Genomic DNA, 22396 nt, shown 5'->3' with positions numbered 1-22396 from the left:
AGTTTTAGAAATGCCAGTGCCTTTAGAGTTCACACATTGGATACCAACTCTCTGCTTGTTGGTGAGGGAGGTGTGGAGGAAGCAACTCAACTGTTATCCCTGAGCCCATTAACCGGTGGAAATACTCTGCCAAGTGCTTGTGGAATGACCAAGCACTGCACTTATCACTCAGGTCCAGCTGTCATAAAGGGAACTCAGCTGGGAGATGGGGTTCATGTATTGCTATAGAGGTCATGGCTGGAACGATTCGTATCAGAATTGCTTTCCTGTTGCCCTGGGTGAGGCTATTTCCAGCTCTGTGTCAGCAGCTAAAAACGAGTACTACAGGAAAGAGTTTTGCAAATAACCAGACACTGGACCATCCTTTTGGGGGTTTTTTGGTGATTTTTCAGTGTTTGGATTTGGAAAAACTCTTTTCACTTTGCCCTTCTCCAAAAAACTGGCCAGGGGAAGCAGGATGAGAGTGCTGCTTCAGCTTGTCCGATGATTCCCATCCCTGCTTTAGCTGGAGCAAAGCCATTGCTTGCCTGCAGCCATTGGGCAGGGCTCCAGTCCCAAGAGAAAGAGGAGGCTGCATTTCTATATTCCCCCAGCAACACACTGTGAAGAAAAGGAGATCTTGCAAGCTCAAACCAGCAGGTCAGGTTGCGGCAGCAAAATGTTGCCTTTTCAAGCAATTAGATGTGAGATCATCATCAAGAAACGATGACATTATAAATCCTGCTTAATAAAACCTCTGTCAAATATCTACTTAAAAATATTTCTGATGCCAGATTTGTGTGAGGATTCAAGAGGGTTTAAGTGGTTTTGAGCTTATCCAAGAACACCCTTACCTTTAAAAGGAGTGGTCGGTCCCTGGCCAAATGTTAAATCAGGTTTTAAGCCAGGAGACCCAGGAGTGAACTGCAGCATCAAGAAGGCTGCTTCAGTATTTGGAGTTGTCATCCCCCGAGCTAAGACTCTGACTTGGATGCTACAGGTTCATTCTGTGCCTTGTGTTTTGGTCGTTTGTTTCTCTCTACCTCTAAAGACACTCTCAGTTTTGTCCTAGCAATGATGCAACCTCCCGGCACTGAGAAGTGAACAAACAAGATGTGTTTTGAAGAGGTAGCTTGTACTCCAGCCTTCTGGCTTGGATGCGCAGTACAGACTACATTATAACAAGCTCTCATACCCCAAGGCACTGGCTCTGGCAGGGAAAGCAGCTGAGGTTTACAGTACTTGGGAATAAAATTATCTCATGGATAATCACCCACCCCCCATGACATCACCTTATTGCCGAGAGACAGCGGTTTTCCTTCTTAAATGATCTTTCTCACAACATGAATTCAACAGTTAACGTCTTTGCAATGGTTTTTAAATAAGATCTCCTTCCCTGCTTCTTATGTGGGAGGAGTAGAATGAACGCACTTGAGGTGATGCTGGGAGTCCCCACCTATCTCTCAGCTGCTTGAAAAAGCAAAGCGTGTTAAGGAGAAGATTCCTCCGCAGTATTTCAGTGTGACCATTTCATCTCAAGGCAAAAGCCTGTTGAGATTTTACGTTGTCAATAGGCTGATTATATTGATACTAAGATTTTAATTACTTGATCTTGCCTTAAAATAAAGCTTGTCGAGCTAAAAGGCATTGTAAGGAATAAAACTGAGTCAAACTCTTACAGACATCAACAAGCTGAAGAGTGTTTAAGAGGTGTTTTCTCTCTCTCTCTCTCTCACACACACACACACACATATATATATAATTTATTCCCTCTTTATCCTCCTTCCTCCAAATTCAAGCCTCCCAAGAGGCTTCAGAAGAGTCACAGATCAGTTTTTACCACCCCCATCACAAGCCATTACCCCTGCAGATCTTACGGTGCAAAAGCATCCAAATGCTTTCACACAGAGAGGAAGACGTGTGCGTATGGGCAAGTTACATGTACAATCATGCTGAGCTGTTCTAAAACAAAGTTACAAGCCATTTACTTTTCATGCCATGCTATACCCATCTTTCCCCAGCTCTTAACCTTAGGCAGGAAGCCAAAGTCTGATCTCTGCTTCAAAATGGGAAGGAGGAAGAACTTGCCTGTGCTCTAAGCCTGAATTTAATCTGCAGGCACCCCCCCCCCCCCACCTTTGAAGTATTTTGCATATGCAGTACTAATTGCACCTTATGCTATTAAAGATGATGAGTTTGAATCAATTCTAGTTAGCTGAAGCTCAAGTGATGCACAACTTGCTAAGAAGCGTATTTGCTGTGAGAGGGAGCACAAGCATGCCTGTGGATCAGGAAACGGGGTCTGCACTCAAGTATGGTATCTCACTGGTATCAGATCTTACCTCCTGGTGCTTCCTATATGATACCAGACTGCTTTGGGCCTGGCACTAGACAGAAGGAACCATTTTATTTGTACGTGATCTTAAGATAGAAGAAAGTTAAACTCAAGGGTGTGTTTCCCACCCAGGCTATTGCAAGCAGCCCGTGCCTGGCCTACAGGAAGGCATTCATCATCCTCTGGCTCCAAAGAGAGATGATGCTCCACGCTCAAACGTATCGCCAAATGACTTTGCCCAGTGCATCCAGTGCTGCAGAACTAGGGAGGTGGGAAGGAGGGGGAAGTACTTTGCTTCTCTTCACATCAGCTGCATACCACTGTCACTTCTCTCCTTCCCTCACTCCCACAGTTGTATTCTTTAAGACCACGAACCATTTCCTACCTCACTTCTCCTTTCTTCCCCACAGCACTTTTAAACATTCAGTGCCACGAAAGGAAGGGAATTGCCCTAAATTTGAGCACTTGGAATTAGGAATTTAGGCATTAATTATAATGAGCGTCTGTTGCAAAGCATTCCCCTGAGGCATGGGGCAGAGAGCTCACGGCACCGTAGCAGAGTTCAGAACGACCTGCCCCCAGAAACCAGGTGCTCTTCCCCACCGCACAAAGCCATTCCTAGCATTTCACATAGTTACATGTAAGGAAAGTCATTGGTGTAACCCTCAGTCTCTTACCTACCTGCAAGAGACTGGGCTCTGTCTAATTCACGGTACTGCCTAAGTGCAAACTGTGTCTTAAACCAAAACGGTAACAGCGCTGCTTTGAAAAGAGGCAAGAAGAACATGTGTGGGGGAGCGGAGAGGTCATAACTATCAATTCCACCAGCCCGACCTGGTCTTGCAGCCTGGGGGTCAAAGCTAATGAAATGCAGCTTTTCTGCCATAAAGAAGTGCTGCTTGTTAAAGCTTGTTCTTGCATAAGCGTAAGGAAAGTGTACCAGTCTTCTGAAATGGAACTGATGAAGCAACTCTGCTCCCATGCAGAAGGAAAACCGTGCTTCAGCACACTCACTGTTAGCTGCAGGATGGGCACGAGTCAGGACTCCAGGCTCACAAAACACCAGCATCGATGCCCTACGTTGTGATGAAGCTGGAGCCCACACGGGGCAAACCAAACCGCTCGTAGCACTGTGCCACCAATGCACTCTGCTTTCGGGAAAGCTTTGAAAGCAAACCAAGGATGGTTTCTGTCAACCCCAGAGACTTCCTGGCTTCCCAGTTCACCCAGATGCCTTTCTAAAGCTCTGCAACAGCTTCCCATGGCCACTGAAGAGCAGCTTGCTGGACAAAACGGCATCCATACATGCTCCCAGCCCGGCAGACAGCGCCTCTCAAGTAGAGAGGCTGTGTATTCCATCCCTCTGTACTGGGGTGTGTAGAAAATAAAGTCATAACACAATACCCGAGCGTGACCATATTAAAATGAATAACCCAGAGGTACATGCCCTTCAAGGAATTCCTCATCTGCGTGTGGCGCAGCTTTTACTTTCCCTGACCCAGTGGGCTGCAGCAAAGACCGATGCAGTACGGATTTCCTGGATTACAAGCTCAAATCCCATGTTCTCTATTGAAGTTGTATGGGATAAAGCAAGCTGAATAGAAATAGAAAGATCCGTCCACAGCAGTATTAACTGGAGCCATCTCTTGTCCTGGTTCGTTCTTCTTCGACACATCAGGAGCAGATGTGTCTGTGCTTTTGCTGATGCTTCTCCCGGGAGTGGGAAGCAACAGGCAATCACGCACCTATTCACAGTATGGTTGTTCTTGCTTCTAGGGCAAGGGAGACTGGGGGGCCATAGAGTAATGAACTTGTTTCCATGACACCCATTCCTCTCTTTGTGGATGCGACCACACAGCTGGACTCCACATTTCTCTCCAGGCGGTAGCACCTCACATGTCTGAGTAGCCTCAGGAAAGGGAGATAACTGAGCTGGAAAGCTGCAGAACTTGGTGCATGAATGAGCAATCGTGTGCTTTATTTCTTGGGAGCAGCAGGCAGATCTGCACACAGGAAGCCTGCAGGTTTCAGTCTGGCTTTCAGCTGCACCTCAGGAAATACATGTTTCCAGCAGCATCAATAAGCAAGCAAACTGAATGCTAGTACCTGTAAGAAACCTTTGTGCCAGGTTTGCACCATTGGCTTGAAGAGATTAAACTATGCAGGACCCAGCGAAGCCTGTCTTCACGTGGCAAAGGAGAAGTTTGAAAGAAGAATATGTGGAAATCCACTCACTTAGAGTTTAACAATCGCAGTGCTCTCTTCCTTTGGATGCTAACATACGTTGGGCAAAAAGGCACCACTAGCCCTTTTTCTCCTTCCTTACTTCAGTTTTACACTGTGAGGGGGTGCAGTGACTGCTCTCCTAGAGCTGTGAACACTGGAGAGGCGATGGTCTCCAACTCCACAGCTTGTGAAAGGTTTCAAACAAGCGTTTTACTCTTCATGCCTTTTTTTGTGCGTGTGAAAATTTGCAAGGATCCTCTCTGCGATCATTTTTAGAGTCAGCTTTGCTAGTACACAGGGTGCGGGGCCAGAACTGGAAGAGCCCTGCCAAGTTGCCATGTATCGGATGGTTATTCTCCCCTGGGGCTGAATCAGAACAAGTTTTGTTTCTGGCAAGGCATAAACTCATTTTTAGGTTGCATTTCCACACTCTTCAGCACTTTACCAGCAGAACTTCTGTCGGTTCAAGGTTTGCACAGCGACTTCGCCAAGTTTAAATCCTACTGGCAAAATCCAGGCCAGAGTGGAAAGGGTACATGTGGAAGAGCAAAGTCCTTTATGTTGTAATGACCGGCTACACAAACATGCAAGGATAGCGTGAAGAGCATTACGGGGAAAAAACCAAACCAAACCACACCAGAAAGCCTGGCAGAGTTTCTGTCTATCTGCACAGATTATGGCAGGAAATCCCTATGGATCTTTCCCTGCTCGAGATTCCTCTCATACTTCATCAGAAAGATCCAATAGACCAGAGCAATTTCTTTCTTATTAAGCAGTTTGTAACAGCCCACATCCTGGACTCGTGCCTGCAGAGCTTGAACAACATCAACAGAAATGCTACCTGTGAATTCGTGACAGTGTATGGGGCCCAGTTTGATGCCTTTTTGGGACTGCAAAGCCAACAGGACACAGAGTATGGAACAAACTATAAAGCAATTGTACCAAAACGGTCCTTTCGCCATCTGAGGCGAGCCACAGAAACCTGTGCTGCCGTACCTGCATGGTGAAACACAGCTCTGATTGTCCCGCCTGCAGAGACAATATAACCTAGAGGCTGCCAGATGGGCAACAGGGCTGTCTGTGATGAGAGCAGGGCATTTAATAAGAGCACTGTGTGCCTGTGGCACCCTCAGTCTTACCATTTACTAGATTTTCACCGAGTACCAAATAACTCGGGATGCTGGTTTGACTCTCCCAACAAGGATAAACGTGCTTTGGCTGACCCTGGTGCTACCACCCTGTTCCATTTTCCACACTTGATTTCCCCTGTTGTAGTAAAAACAGGGCACAAGAGTGGTATGAAAACCCCATCACTGCTTACACGTGCAGAAAGAGCAAGAACTGGTGTCGTGCAATTAACACCAAAACGGCCTGACAGTTATTTTACCATGTATCCCTATAGAGAGAAAGCTCCTTGAACCTTTACATTGTATTTGGTATATAACACCATTTACAACTCTGGATTTGCAGGCTTTGGTTTACTGATAGCACCCATTAGAGTACACCCATGTGTTTCACCTAGTTCAGAGTCTGATAGAGAAGTAACTGCATGTTTGCTGTAGTTTTTGCAACTGCAAACAATTCACGATCAGACACCCTAGAATATATCTGAAGTGTGTTCACGCCCTTAGGTTTATCCTGAAACCACCTTTATCTCATCCAAAGTTATCAGTTGCGGGAGGCAGCAGCAGTGATGGCACTAACAATTATAAGCACCTTCCCAGCCGGTTTTGTGGTGAGCGCTTGGGTTCTGTGAGTGAGAAGGGACCGATGGATCCACCAGCCTGAATGGCCACAGAGCATCATCTGGTCACTGTAGTATTTATGATAGGCTAAAAGTCAGGAGTTGTGAGCTGTACAGTAAAAAGGAGGTATGTGGTATTTCTGAAGCTTTAAATGACAATAGAAAGCCCAGCAAAACACTAGATTTTCTCGAATAAAGCCATTGCACACAAACACATACACTGTGCCTTACTGGTTGCTCCTCCTTATGCAGACGAAACTACTCACTGAACCCAGCCCAAGCTCCAGCATCATTTAGCTTCCACAGAAAGTGGCTCCCTTCACAGAAGAAAATTCATCTGGTTCTCGTGTGAACGGCTCAGGGGTGCTCTAGCAAGTGCATTTACCCTTCACAGAGCTGAATTACTGAAGCACGAGCGCTAGGATAGAACATGCAAAGCAGAAGAAAATAGGGATCTAGGACAGAGGCTCATCTTAGGGCTACTTTAGCATAACAACAACTGGAAGAAAAAGTATGGAGGGGAAAAGAAAACCCTGTGAGGCTTTAGAGTGAACTATAATAGGTTTTAGTAAAACCAGACCAGTATATGCAAGCTGAAACCCAGCTTCTGCTTCATAAAGGCAAAACTGGAAGTGGCATCAACAACAGGAATCATATAAATCAGGACACCGCATTGTCCTACAGCATCCAAACTATCCTGCAGAGTCACCATCCAAATAGTTTAACTTCTTGCTGTTCTATTAGGGCTAATACAACCAATTACATTCACAACGGAGACACTGGTCCAGGAGTGGATGACAGAAGGCAGACTTTCCATTACAGACCATTAAGAGCTATGTATGAGCAGAAGGCCAGGAGGGTATGCAGACATCTCAGTGAAGAGGGGTATTTGTTTCCTTATGTTTCAAGGTGAACATCTGCTGAGACCAGAGCTCCAGAGGCCTGGATGAACATTTGAAATGATGAAGAGGTCTGTGGATGAACATTTGAAAGTGGTTTGATTTCTGCTATATGAGGCAGAGCACTCAAGAGTTTGATCACACAGCCTGAAGCACTGTTTTCTGTCTGGTGCTAAAGACTCTATTAATAAGGTGATTATATTGCTTCTTCTAGGTAGAATGATTTGAAAATGATTTCTGATTCATCGACCTCTAGGTTTTACCCTGGCTATTGAATTCTGATGTTCACATGTTTCATGTAAAGATGTTTTGCTTTTCCTTGTCCATGACCTGTCCTTCTCCATTCCAGAAATACGGAAAACTTAATACGATCACATCTTCAGAATATTTTCATTTGAATTTGATAAATACATGATAATAATGCAACATAACATTATGCCAAGGCTGGCCACTGCTTTGAAAGGACCACCTTTCTGAGCACACAAAGGGAATGAACAAAAGTGAAAGCCTGTTTTATATGGGGCTGTATGAAAGGGAAACATGAAAGGCTGGAATCTCATCCTTAGCTTTCTTCCATCCAAACATTGCCATTGTTATAATAGGAGCTTTGCTGAAAACCTGCAATATGTAATTTTCCTAACCAGCTCTTAGTCATTCGTCCCAGTGAAGGACTATGGCCCCTGTTAGCCTACTGACCACCTGCAGTTCAGCTTCCCAAAGCCAACAGCAAGCACCTGACAGGATTAAAGCATGGTGGCCATTGGGATGACTTTGCCCAAGACTGACCTCAGGAACTTACCTTGCTTGCAAGACATGAGGGGAGGGAGGAAACAACCTCAGTACCTGTTCTGAGTAGGCAGAACACAAGATCGGGGGCCATCTGTGGAAGGCAGAGGCTTGTGAACAAGGGTTTGATCTTCAGACTCTAGGAATAGATGCGTTTCAGCACATGGCTGTATGGATGGTGCCTGTCTGCCCTATGACCTCACTGTGCCCAGCATTTTGTTTTCCCAGGGCTCTTCTTGTGTCAAAACCAAATCCATGTGATGTATTTGAATAAATCTCTGTTAACCAACCACTTAGCAGGGGGTATTTTCAGCCACACCTGCAAGGCAGTGTGGAAGGATGCAGGCAAGACTAAAGACAAACTGCTCTCTGTGCACCTCCTCTCCTGTGGAGTCACACTTTGCCTCTCAAACTTGCTCCTACAAAGAGCCTAGGTCTCCTTTAACGTTTTAATCAGCTAATAGACAACATGCAAATAACCTGGAGCTACGCACAGCCTGACGGAGAGAATTACAGCTGGCAAATTAGCCCCAACAAATAACAAGCAGCACCTGAATTCTGCTGCTTTTCCCAGCACTGGGAGCACCAATCTCAGCTTTCCGCTCTGTCACGGCAGTGATTTTCAGAAGCTTCCAGGAGTTTCAATTCCTATCATTTGAAGGAGATCAACAAACAGGTTTCAGATCATTATCAGTGGGAGACTGACAGAGGGACTATGAATATCACATATTGCATAACTAGCTCACTGTGTTGCAATAAGCCTTATTCCTTGGTAGAGCATGGCAGAGCTGCAAATGAGCCCTTTGGCCAAAGCAAAGAGGAGAGGTGGCAGTGCATCCAGACACTAATACCCTAGTGTAACTTGTGATGGCCCACAGGATCCACACAACGCAGCCAAGCTGGTTTGTGAGCATCACTGTCCTCCTTGAGGTGCCCAGGCTGCCTTATGTCAGAGGTACATCTCTACCCTCATCTGTCAGGGCTCTCTTAATTCAGCTGTACCTTCTACCAGGCACAGTAGTACCACAAGGTCTACATTATTTCTTAGTTAAATGAGGCATTGTAGTCAACCTGCAGTTCGTTACTGCAGTGCAATGTGCAGTATAACATGTGCAATATCTGACAACAGTATCAATTAAATATCCAGAAGGAAACAATAAACCACCAAACCTGAAAATTAGTTTTTGCCCCAGGTCAAGATGGGAATCCTGAACACTAAGGAGGATAAAAGGTGAGCAAGAAACACAGGCTTTGCCCTAAAATACTTGCTGCTGAGCCCCACCTTTGTAGGCAAAGGTACAATTCACAGAAGCATGTAGCAATTCAGCAGCAGACAACAGCCAGAGTATTGAAGAGCCCCACTAACCTCACGCTGCTACGTTTGGGGTACCAGCAGCAGCAGCCAGTACTGAAAATACCCATGCTGCAGCACAACGCCGTGTAAGTTATGAGTTAATGAGGACAAATGACATGAACCAGCACTGTAAACAGCATCCAACTTTGTGGGTCATCAAACAATACTTTGTGTTCAATAAAAGAATAAAGAGGTTCAGCAAGTTTCCATCATGCCGCAGGCATATCCTCTCCACCCATCACCATTCCCTAGCAACACGCAGCATTATTATTAGCAGCTTAAGTCCTGAGGTTACTAGTGAGCTATGAACTCAACACTCTGAAGACACAAACCTCTAATGCTTTTATTGCTCTCATTCACCAGCTGCTGTTTTAGTCATAATACGTTGCCTCATTAAAAAGCATTATGTTAATTCTGTATACGATTAGAATCCACAAAGCCTGTTGCTGGCTGGGTGTTTAGTCTGTGTTTCCCATAGGGTCTCAGAGCACTCTCGGGTTCGTGTTAGAGCCTTTTCTAAGGCAAGGGTAAAGAGGACTTGCTGTACACACCAGGTAGACGCAAAACCTGTGATAAACCAAAGTCTAAGCAGTTCAAGTGGGCTGTGTGCTGGAACTGGCTCTGCTCAGCTTTACCCTCCAGGCTCTGAGCTCCCAGCACAAGGAAGCTTTTTCCTCCCATCTCCCCCAGCATTCCCAGAGATGCCCATTGTCAGGCTGGTGTTTGCCCCACGGGACCCACACACATGCTGGGAAGCTTTAGAAGCTCATGAATTGTATTAGAAAAGGTAAAAGCGTTGCTGTAGAATCAAGTCCTCTCTTCGGCCCCTGGAAACACAGCTGAGGATCGCACCCACTGCTCACTGATCTTCACCATTGTTGTGCTCTATGTTTTGCTGGCTCAGCTTCAGGCCAGGTCCCCCCTCCGAGATGAAGCTTCTGCTTCATCCTTTGGGTGAAAATGTCCAAAATGTCTCCTTTCAAGCTGTCGAGCTCCATAGCTCCACTTTTCATCAGTGCCACCAACCACGGTGCCCATCAGATGTTCTTTCCCCCAGCACAGGGCTGCTAGCGCCCATCTCAACAGGGAGCACTCAATCACTTCCCAAACAAAAAGTAATGAAACAAGTCAGGACAGGGGAGGTTTCCTATCTTGAAGCTCTGAACAATACCATGAGGCAAATCAGTGTCTCCAAGTCCCAGGCTTGAGAGACCAACCCCATTTGGGAACCACTTTGCCTTGGGAGATCAGTGGGTGCATGGCGAGTCTCAGCCCCACCATCCCAGCCCTGTTCCAGTGACAGGGTGGGACAGTAGCAGGCAGACTGGTTTATGGCCAGGCTGGTAAAGTCACACAAACTCCCACTTGTTGGCACAGATCAGGCTGCTGAAATACCACATCACAGCGCTGCCAGATCCCTCCCTGCCGATGCAACCTCTCCGAATGGTACCACTGGTACCACAGGCTGTGGTTCACTGCCAATCCCCCAGCACAGATTACACGAGTAATGCAAATGGAGCTCCTAGGGCCAGGACAAGGAGCTGGTCTGGATGCAATTCAGGCTAACCCTGTGCTTGCAAGGGGTCCGAAAAAGAAGGCTCTGGCTCAACCCTCAACCCCAGCCTCATCCTCATGTCCCTTCCTTTCTATCACTGAGCCTTAAGCAGAAACATGGGGATGTTCCTAAATGAGCTCGCCATTCATCCTCCTGTTCAGCAGCAGCTCCCCAGTCAGCAGCCATTCTCTCACTGTAGTCTACACTCTAAGACTCATTATTCTAAAGATATCTACCAATGGAAGAGCCCTCTTTCCATCTGCAATCAGGTACGAGCACGCTCCAAGTCCTTCCTCATCTGACTACATTACTGCTCCTTAATTTTCTTCTTCCTTAGTGGTGTTATTCCAGCTTTGCAGCACTGGGTCGGTGCTGACTGCTGACACAACCAGCTTCAGCTGAACAACTCAACCCCTCTACGCCTAGTCCTTCCTATCAGACAAACAAGCACATTTATGTTCTCATCTGTTTGCAAAGCCAAGTCCTGTTCATGAGAGTATTGTGGACCAATATGTAACATCATCTGCAGGAAGAAACGTACAAACATTTCCAGTCTAATTTTGGGTTTTAATTATATTTGCATCCTCCTATTTCCAGCTGGAACATGACTAATTTCTATCTGAGGCTGCATCTAAGAAACATGGGTGCTAGATGGTTAAGACAGAAACTAAAAGACAAAGGGAGAAATTACACCTTCTAACAGGAGAATACTGACACAACAACAGAACTCCCCCGAAGTCAAGATACGTGTCAATGCAAAGTATGATCTATGGTTTAAAATCTGAGAGGGGGCAAAGACATCCAGCGCAGTAAAGCCTCTTCACTGAGCTGAAGATGAGCTCCAACTGTGAAATCTAAAGAGTTGAAGAAACTGTACTCCAAAACATAACCAACACATGCATAGCCGAGATGGACAGAATGCAGCCCTGCAATCGACCTGCCCTCCTCTTAGTCCACTTCTCCTTCCCCTTTGACAGACCTTGCATGGCCCCTTCACGAGCAGCTTGCAGCTCCCTTCCTGGCCCCTCTATTCTCGTGTCCCTGCACCTATTGTAGGCAGAGGCTCGGGGGCATAGCCCAGCAGCTACCTTGGTTTCAGACACATCTTTCCCTCTCGACAGCCCCGCAGGACCCTTGCTGTGTGAACAAGGGTGTACAGCATCCAAGTGCAGTGCTGAACTGCACCTCGAGCTGCACAGCGATCCTCCCAGTTAACACCAGATTGTGGCTTCAGTGCTCGCCAAGCGTTTTTCTCACCACCCTACCCAGTTTAGGATCCAAATTCTGTATCCAGATCCAGTGCTCAGCAAAGCCCCATCATCTCCCGTTGTCTCAGAAAGCCACTCCACAGAGCAGAGGAGCTCCTTGCCCACTTACCCCCCCAACCGGGGCAGCCAGCCACCTGCAAAAGGAAATCAAAGCCAGCCCCTTTTAGGCTGTGCTAATTCAATCTCCCCTTCCCAGGTGATGATGAGAGCAAGCAGGAGAATGCTCCTTATCCACGTACCCTTCTCAAAGGCACCAAAACCCCTTTATAAAGGTATAATTTTTCTTTCTGAAAGCTAAATAACACTGAGAACAGACACTGCAACACTCTGGGGTTTCTTCAGGCTGATGATTTCAAATACTGTTTCCTTAACCTTCAAGCTGAACAGTTGTTTCTGCTTCCAGCGAAACACCATCACTTGAAATGACTTAGGATGCTTCTTCAAGTTTCCATACTAAAACTTTCCAGCTCTTTCACTTTGACCCATGTCATCTATAATGGCTTTTGTCTTCACACTAACCACTTCAGGAGCAATCTGTGGATATCCTAATCCTTCCTTTTCTAACACCATAATCTCCTGACCTTTAATCAAAAGAAAGAAAAGAGGAAAAGACTTGCAAAGCTGTTCTGTGCCTCTGCTCCATGTGAGCAGTTGCTAAATCACTTTGCAAAGTTCTTAAGCAGCCAGGCTTTTCTGCTCTGTTTGATGTCTGCTTTCAGTTGCGCTCCCTCTGTTAACCCTCCTTGTTGCTTCACTGTGCACGATTTGTCTCTTCTAGTCCTAGATGAATTTCATTGTTCTTTATTACTCCTTGGCAGAGCTCACAGCACCTTCCCTCCGCGCTACACGTACAACTGGCACATGCTGCTTTATTGAACCGGACCAATGTGATGTGATGCAGATGGTACCTCGTCCCAGCACTGTGAAGATCTTGTTTTGTGAATGAGAGTAGGTCAGAGGGAGCCCCATCTGTACCAGGTGGGATGCTTACATGAAACAGCCTTACCCAGCATTGAACTGAGCCCTGCTCAGAGAACGAAGCTAGACTACACCATCTCCAGAGGTCCCTTCCAACATGCCGTTTTCTATGACTCTAATTCCAGTCTTCCCCTTGCTCAGTTCAGTCCGGCTTCATTTTTCCTTGGATCCTTCTTCTGCCTTGCCACCAAGCCTTTATTTCACCAGAGGCAGTATCAAGACCTTCTCAGTAAGAGAATGTGCCCACATATTGATGAAGGGCTACACTCACAATACAGCCCTTCTGGATCAAATCCTCCCTGCCTATAAACTCAGCCTGTTCTCCCATGGTGCAGAGGAATGCTTTAGATACCTGCATAGGCCCCTCGGTGACTTGCTTCAAATTCCTTGATGTGCTTTCCCTTTGCACAGGAGGAGCAGAGTCCAAGGTCTGCCTTCTCCCACCTAAGTGCTCTCACTGCCAAATCGAGCATCATATTCTCACCCTCTGGTTCACTTCTCAGCCCCTTTTAGGTGAACACTCAACTACTTCTCTGTGGTATAGAATAGACAGGAGAGGAAAACCTTGTGTTGCCCCCTCTCCTTTGGTTTTAAAGATGACCCATAGTTACTGGCTTTGAATGGTGCACACAAACACACACTGCAGTCTGTTTAAAGGAAACAAAGAATAACTCCCTCCTCCCTCCCTTGTCCTCCTCCTGGTTGTCCAGATGAAGATAAAGCTTGTTTGCACCCCCCCAGCAGAATATAGAGTGATCATTTCTCTTATGTGGTTCCAAGCCAGTGAAACAACACTGGTAACTGCTTTTAAAGTTCGTTAATGGCACAAAGAATAACACTTGGATTATTTGTCGCTTACAAACTAGTTATAAATAATACCTGACTTAGGTGTCTGGTCAAACAGGGAAAGCTATGACTAATGCAGAGGCCACCATTTGTACATCTGTGAGAAAATGCTGCATGGGAATAGCAGCTGCTTGTACCTCAATGCTTCCTCAGGGCCACGTCTAAGGAGAGGCAGAAGGTCACAGGCTTACACGTCCGAACAGCAGTAATGTGGGGGGGCAATGAAGGAGACCCTGCAAGCCTGTAGCTTCTGCTGCATCACGCAATGCAAAGCTTTCACCTGGCCAGGAGGAGCTCCTAAGGCAGGAGTCACCCCCCTCAGCCTCTGCAGGTCCTGCTTAACACTTACTCCACGTGCTGCAGAAGGCTGTCTCACCCAACAGGGAGGTACAAGGGTGCAGGACAACATCTCTGTTGCAGCATTAGGATGCTGTACCTGAGGACTAAGGTCATGGTGCAAACCACAGATGCTGCCTGAAGGCTTCATAGAAATAGCTGAAATAAGTATTAAAGATTTCCTTTTTCTCTGTAGATTAATTTCTTCAGTACAAACAACCAGAAGGAGTATGTGAGAACATAAGTGGGAAGCTAATGAGTGAGCAGGGTGGTATTACCATGCCCTCAAGTGAATGTTATCTCTGCACTATGCAAGAAGCTAAAAATGACACCTGCCAACTATGGAACTTTTGCTGTTGTAAAGAATGAGAGATTAAATAGCTTCATGAAATGTCAGAATAGATGAGTAATTATTCAGTGAGGTACCTAGACCAGATTAATTACAGCTTGGAAAGAGGAGTCTTGATAGGGATGTTTCTGCAAGTTGGAAGCACTGAATTAAAAGCCTTCGTGTTCTAGGTAACCAACGCCACAACCACAATCGAAACAAGAAAACCAATCACTGCTACAACAACAAATCAATGAAGAACAAGGGAGCAACCACACACACCCCCCCACCCCCCCAAAAAAAACCCACACTTCAGGAACCGAAGTTCAGCAGTGTCCACTCTTTCTCTTCTAAGCTAGAAAATCCAGCTCGTATATTTTGTGTGTGTGTATACATACATATATATATATCACTTGGAGGCAATTACACTAACCTTAGTTGCAGTGACAATGACAGTAACAGAAGCCTTACATCGCCATGTATTTCATTACAGAACATGCCATACACTTTAAGAGCACAGGACTACAGACTCCTGCCCTACCGACATTAAACCTACTACAGACTCCTGCCCTACCGACATTAAACCTCTGGAGTTTTCCCAAGCTTTCTGGCCTTACACAAGCAGTAGCAGAACACACCATGATGATGCTTTCTTTGCAAGTGAGCTCAAAAGCTTTCAGCTTCCACCGAAAAGAAACACTAAGCTCAAGCAGCACCCCAATTTACCCTCATCTTAACTAACTCACACACTCTGAGCAGCTCCCAGCAATCAGCTCCATTCCAGCAGCGCTACCTCACACAGCTTGAACATCTCAAAGCTAGCGCAATTGTCATACCTTTACTCATAAGGGTACGAATTTCCCTTTGGTTTACCCCAAAATCCCTCCCTATGCTCAGTCTCCAGACAAAACGTTGCCTTTCAGTTCCACGTCTGATTTCAGGTGACTAACAAAGAGCGTCTCTTCTGCTGTGATGCTTTCAGAACAGCTTGCATCTGATCCTACAGACACATCATGCCCTACTTCGGCAGGATTGTATTCGGTCTTAAACTCCCCTTTACAAGTGAGGACAGACAGGTCCTGGGATCCCATACTGCCGTCATGCTCACATGAGGGCTTTCTTTTACGCTTTCAGTACCCGGTCACCATCATCACCCCATGGACACCACCAAACTCAGCTCAAAAGCTCTTCACTTACCTCCGAGAACAGTCAGGCTCCTCCAGCACCGCTGCTCCTGGGCTGAGGAAGGTTTCAGCAGGGAAGATTTCTTGCAGGAGCAAGGAGAAGAGCAACCGCAGCAGAAACAGCCCCCAAAGAACTAGCGAGGGCAACACCCAGCTGAGGCTCTCTCTTATCTGCTAATGGGGCATTTATCGCCTCGTTATCTGGCTCCTTCTGGTGTAATTCCCTCATCCCAGCACTACTACACCTGTCCTTCCACTTTTCTTCCTCTCTGCTAGAAAAGCCTCAAAGCCTTTCCCTACGAATGAGGAAATAAACCCCGAAAGCCCAGTGAAATCCTCCTCTTTCAAGGGAGCATAACGGATAAGCGGTCATCAGAACACGCAGCTTACCACTGCTGCGGTCCCGCTGATGGCTGTGCCTACACCTCAGGTGTGATTTTCTACCCTTCCCCTTTCAAACCTTCACTCCTTGGAAGAATAAAGATTTCAAGCTGCTCTGCACTTGCAGATTTGTAGCATATATGGGCTTTGCTCCTATACGGTCCTTAACTCCGTAATGATAATAATTAAAGCTGAACATTCAGAAACAGCAATTAGACAGAAGCCTGAGTATTAGGGCACAGAAGGCGCAAGCTGTTTTAGAGACTGGTTTTCTTCTCCAGCACAACAGGTGTGGAAATCACGGTTCAGTCTGGGGTATGAGAGTTACCAGTGCTGTGGAGAGATAACCTGGGATGCGACACACTTGTGTTTGCAAGGACAAGTTAATTAAGCCTGGTTTTCCCTTTGAGGATGGAGGCAATCAGTTGTGCTCACTCAATGCTATCCCCTTATAAAACCATTAAGCTGTTTTGTTATGAAAATAGAGAGGAGCACACGTTAAAGGGCATGCTGTCACGTCTGATTAATAGAACAATGGGAATCCAGAGATCTTCACGTTCTCAAGTGAGAAAACAAATAAAAGCAAGAGAAAGACCACAAAGTTACTTTTCATTTAGCCTTAAAACCAAATGAGCGGCCAGGTGTGCAGCTGACCCACAGTTTTAGGGCTATTTCCAACATGTTTTTTTTCCTTCCCTCTCAAAGAAGGTTTTCTTTCTGGTTAGAGATCTGTAGAGAGCATCAGCTCTCACAGGTTCTGGTTCTTACTAGTGCTCGTTGGCTGAAGACAGTGAACTGGCCCTACTTGGTATTTCTAGGAAGTTTCAGCCCGGGTGAGGCTGTTCAGTGATACAAGTTTTATATTAAGGCATCTTCCTGATCAGTTTTATTCCGCGTATCAAGTACAGTTCGGACATCCAGCGGCCTGAGAAGCGTCTGGTTCCTTCAGTCCTGTTTTTGTGTGAAGAAAACTGCCTCATAACACAGGCCCCATCCAGAAGCTCTTGCAAGCGCAAGCACAGCCTGGGTGCGATCACGTACTCCGAAGCCTCGCTTGAATTACTACAGCTACGCTGAGGCTGCGCTGCTCCTGCTGCCAGGGTCTCTAGAGACATCTCTTACTGTGATCAGCAGTGCTTTAAGGCACTTTAAGATTGCTTTGTTGAAAAGGCGAAACTTCAAATCCCCCTTTGAAAGACTGTGGCAAAACCCGTCTCCTTTGTCATGTTTCTCAGCACTCCACGAGGGAGGAAAGAATCCTCCTTTAAAAACTCTTTTTGGGGTGTTTTGTTTCCCTGATCGTTTTCTGAAGGGTAAAAGGTTGTGGTCCCCTTGAAGGAGCCTCGTCCGTGTGCTCTTTGCGATGCTGTTCTGGTCCGTTTCGGTAATTTTATTTCTTACAGCTGAAATTGATTTGCAGAGGCAGAGCTCTTCAGAGGTATTCCCATAAGATCTATGGTTAGATTAAACCAGCGCTTCAAATGATAATGAATCTGTTTCTGGAAAACAAATGTTTGTCTCTTCCAAATAGTGCCCTGCGTTCCCCTGAGCTTTACAATTCAGGGAGCATTAATGTTACATAGCACAAATAATGGCGCTGCTCTCAGAAGACAGGATGCAGCTGCTTATGCTTAATTAAAACTTATCAGATCTGGTGTGCTGCTTTGATCTCTCGCTTTCTTGTTTCTCCGCCTTTTGAGCAAAGCATCTATCAAAGTCGGAACGTGTGCTGCGTGTTTGTCACAGCGAAAGTCAGGCATAGGACCTGTCTGAAGCTGAAGAAAAGGGCAGTTCCTGCAAGGTGACAACGTTGACACATTTAACTGTGTTTGCATTAAGTTCTTAGATCCGTGTTAACAGCATACATTCAGCTGGTTGCAAGCAGATGACAGTGACATAGTTTGCACACACCAACAAGACACACGGACCAAAACCCATAGAACAGGTCTGTATGCCCCATTTTAGGGAACATCATTTATGCAAGAAGCCTACACCACAAAATGCACGCTATGCATCACCCTACAGAACACCAATACAGGCACTGGGGCAGGACAAGTATTAGTCAGAGGCAGCGTAAGATGCTGCTGGAACAGACGAGTGTCAATAGTGCTGCATGAGCTGCAGCAAGAAGGCTTTTATTGCTGCCACATCTGCCCAGGGAGCAGCAGAGCTCCTGCCAGGAGGAGGACATTGCTGACCATCACTTCAGGAAGAAGCTGTGCCGTAGCACCTCGCATCAGACCAGCAGCACAGACACCTGCAGCTCTCCCCTTCCTTTTGCGTTTGCAAGAGGCTGTGCACTGGAGTGCGGGGCAGAGCATCTGAGCGAGCAAAGACTAGCGGGAGGCACAGGCAGGCACTTCGAACCCTGAAGTGCCTCGCTATCCAGTGGTGCACTGTAGTGCACATCTGGAAATAGCTTGGGAATCGCTGCAGCCTCCATTCCGCGCACTGGATAAGCCCTCGCTTTACCCCCTGCAAGTGCTGGGGCTGGTCTATAGGCTAGGAGGTGAAGAAACCCCAGTCTCTGCGTAACACGCAGGACTCGCTACATTAGCATTTGCCCGAGGGTGACTCTCATGAGCCACCAGGATGAATTTTCTACACCTCAGTCCGGTGCTCGGAGCACCTCTATAAAAGCAAACCCGACATCACACTACTTCAGCTTTCAACTCAGTCATTAGACTGCTGTGTTGCTGTTTCAGGCAATTACAGTCCAAAAATAGGTGTGTTTTGAACATGACGTTGTGCAGAATGAAGAGCTCAGTGGGTTGCCTGGACCAAGCCACCTGTGAGGAAGAAAAAGGAAGAATTCCTTGTAATTCTAGCAGGATCTGTCTAACAACACTCTGTAAAATCTCAAATGTCCATTTACCACCATCTTCAGCTGCTGTTGTTGCCATGAAATACCTAATGAACACCCAGCTCAGTAACTTCTTTATCTTTAAGAGCTTCTATATGAGCAACTAATGCACAGAAGAAACCATCATCACTTTCTGTTGGTTTGGACCATTACTGATTTCCCAGGTCACTGCAAGCCTAAAGCAGCCGCAGCAAAATTGTCTGAAGAAGGGGGGAGATCACCTCCGGGGGAATAACTGGAGACACGACACGTGAGAGTTATGAGGATCTTGGTTTGCTGGTAGAGGCATTTAGACACAGAACACTCTGTGATTCACTGTGAAGGGGAAGCAAGGCTGAGTGTGTCTCACACACAAGGCTTGATGTGTCTCTCCTACAACCTCGTGATGCAGCAGCGTGTGGGGCAGCCACAGCTTCTCTGGGCACCCTGTGCCAGCGCCTCAGCACCCTCATAATGAAGAACATCAGGCATAAGCAGATGCACAGCCCTGCTAGTGAATAAAATCACAGCACTTCAGAAAAGTGGGCTATGAGAAAATTCACTGAGGGAAACACAAGGGAAAAAACAGCAGGAATTGGCTCCGGCATTCCAGGGTTTCATCCTCACTGCTCTTTTTGGGGAACAAAACCCAGCTTGCAACTGCTCCTGCGGATTTGTATAGATAATCTTTACAACACAACCTCACGGTGTTTCTGTACCACATGGAGCTGTGGCTGGTCCCTACCATGGGCATCCAGAAGTAGCTGCAAGCAGGCTTTGTACCTTCCTGAAGACGGTTATGTAAGAGTTTATCTGCCAAGATCTATATGGCTTTTTGCCACTTAATTTAAATACCCAACAGATTACTTTTCTCTCCAGAAGATCAAAAAATATTCAGGGTCACAACCTCACAAGAGGATTGAAAAGTAATAGGGAAAGCTTAACCATACATACTCTGATATTAGAGACATGGACTGCTTGAAGCTCTTAGGGTAAAAGACAAAAGTCACTTGTCATCCACAGTCGTGCCGTTGAAGGTAGGTAGCACCCAGGTACTGGATGAGTGCCTCCTGTATTTCTTTATCAGTGGATAACAAGACTTTGGCACTAAGGGCCTCAGCTCACTGCTATGGATTTTTAAAGGCTGGAAGCAGAATACAACCTGTACAGACAGAACTTGTGCTGCCTTTGTTGCCATCCATATACAACACAACACATGCCCTAGGGAGCAGCATGGCCAAGCTGCCCATGCCCTGGAAAGCCAGGCTGGCAAAGAGGTGTTTGCTCATGCAAGGCGGTGGCTATTGCTGGAGTAACAAGTGGCACAGATGTAAATGAGTCCCAGGTTCAGCTGCCCCTGGCCTGCTCTCAGCCATCTCCTCCCTGGGATGGTAAAATCCAGCATTACCTGTAGCACTGGCAAAGCTGGAGCCAACAGCTGTGAGATCAGGAGAGAAACGAGTCATACCCCGTGCTGCATCTAAGCGGTGACAAGCTTGTAAAGGTTGGAAGGTCATTGCATGCCTTAGCAATAAATAATACAGAAGATAGAGTTCTTAGAGAGGGTATAATTTGCCACCAGGCTCATTGCTGATTTCCACCCAAATTAAGGGTGAGTCTTCACGGATAGATGCAGAGAAACCCCAAATCCTGAGCTCTTGCTTTCAGCTGGCATTGTCTTAGTTGATGTTTCCAGCCTGGAAAAGGCACAGCTGCATTACAACTGGGTGCTCATGACTGGCGGGATGCAACAGGAGCAGAGGAGATCATCTCATCACTTGATCATCTGCTCATCACTCCATTTGGATTTAGCTTATCCTGCTATGGAATCTGACTTTCCTTTTCTGGACCACTTGCTATACACCATTAGATTAGATTTAAGCTTCAGTTTGGATAATCTTCAGAAAGGTCTGAGAAATATAAATTTACCAAACCTTTCTGTAAGTTGTCCCCTGCCCTCGAATCCTGCTCAGAAATCAACTGTTTTTGACTTAAAATGCACATTCTCTTCTACTGTGTAGCATATGCCATAGTACAAGAGCTGCTTGCTTTATAGCGAACCATTTTGAGTTCCAAACTGCAAACACTGTGTTAAAGAGCACATCCTCAGCTTGCCACGCTTCAGCTCTTCGTTTTGGATTCTCTTCTTCCCTGACACACAAATCCTCAGGAGATTCCTAACACAGTGTTTGGAAACGAAGGTTTCTGGGTTTAAAATTAGTTCTGTGTTTTGGCACAGGCTTTCCCAGGGGGAAGGTGGCTGTGCAGAGAAGGCAACCGATGAGTTATGAAAGATATTAAGATGCATGTAAAAAGATGGACCACTTTGTAGGGCAAGCCTAGAGTTAGGGTGCTCATCTGCCAAGTGAGGCAATGGCACTTTAGTAAATCAAATAAAGACAATGTTCCTCTGGCACAGAAGACTGAACGTCCACTTGCAAGTTGGGTGCATCGCAATAGAATAAGCTGGGCTTTGGACTGTGGGAAGTTGACAGGGTTCGAGCACCATTTCATGTTTGCCTTGTAGTCTGAGCTGCTATGTCATTTATCCGAGTTACAGACCATAAAGAAAGGAAAACCCTTGGACAAGCTGATTTCATTGAAACACAGCATGGAGAATGCATAAAAACCTATTCAAGGGGCTGTGTCGTTCAAGCTCCTCTGCTGAGCGAAGCAAACCATTGAGAGGGCTTGGTTATGGGTATTTCATGTGCTACATGAAAGCTGTTCAGCTTTCTGCCAGAACTGTTTCATTTGGATGCTTGCACAGCCTCGGTACTTGTTTAAATGTGTTTCATGGTACAAACCTCCTCCAAGACAAGGTCGTTACCATCCAGATGCCTGCAGAGACCCCTTCCCATGCTGAGTTTCACTTTATTCACTGTGAACTGGGGGAAAATGTATTAATGCAAGCGACCACAACTGGGTTGGGTTGGTTGGTGGGTTGGCTGGCTTCTTCTATTTAAAAGAACAGAAAAAGAGAAGCTCCTTTATGAAAAACCTCGATCTTTCACACCCGACCTCAGCTGCATGTAAACGATTCAATACAAAAGCAGAGCACTCAGGAATTCCCATGGCATTGTGAATTACTTGTGCAGGTGTGTACCTGCATTTTCTTCTTATCCGTCCCGATTTCATGAGGAAGGCAGAGCCCCTCAGAAGCAAAGCAGACAAGCACTCTGAAAGATTCCAGACGAGCTCACAGAGAGCGTGTGGACTGGGCACACGATGTGACAGGCTGCAAGCTGTGGTCAAAGAAACAGATCTCTGCCGCTGTATTCGACTGCATGCAGAGAAAGAAAACCTCGGCTGTTCCTTTCAAAGAGCTATGATTTAATCAAAGAAACCTCGGCTT

Source organism: Pezoporus occidentalis, unplaced genomic scaffold (assembly GCF_034315485.1).
Source record: "Pezoporus occidentalis ecotype Australia unplaced genomic scaffold, CSIRO_AGI_Poc_V1 ctg225, whole genome shotgun sequence".
Taxonomy (NCBI): Eukaryota; Metazoa; Chordata; class Aves; order Psittaciformes; family Psittacidae; genus Pezoporus; species Pezoporus occidentalis.
The sequence above is the reverse complement of the archived record's forward strand: the minus strand, read 5'-3'. Positions refer to the sequence as shown.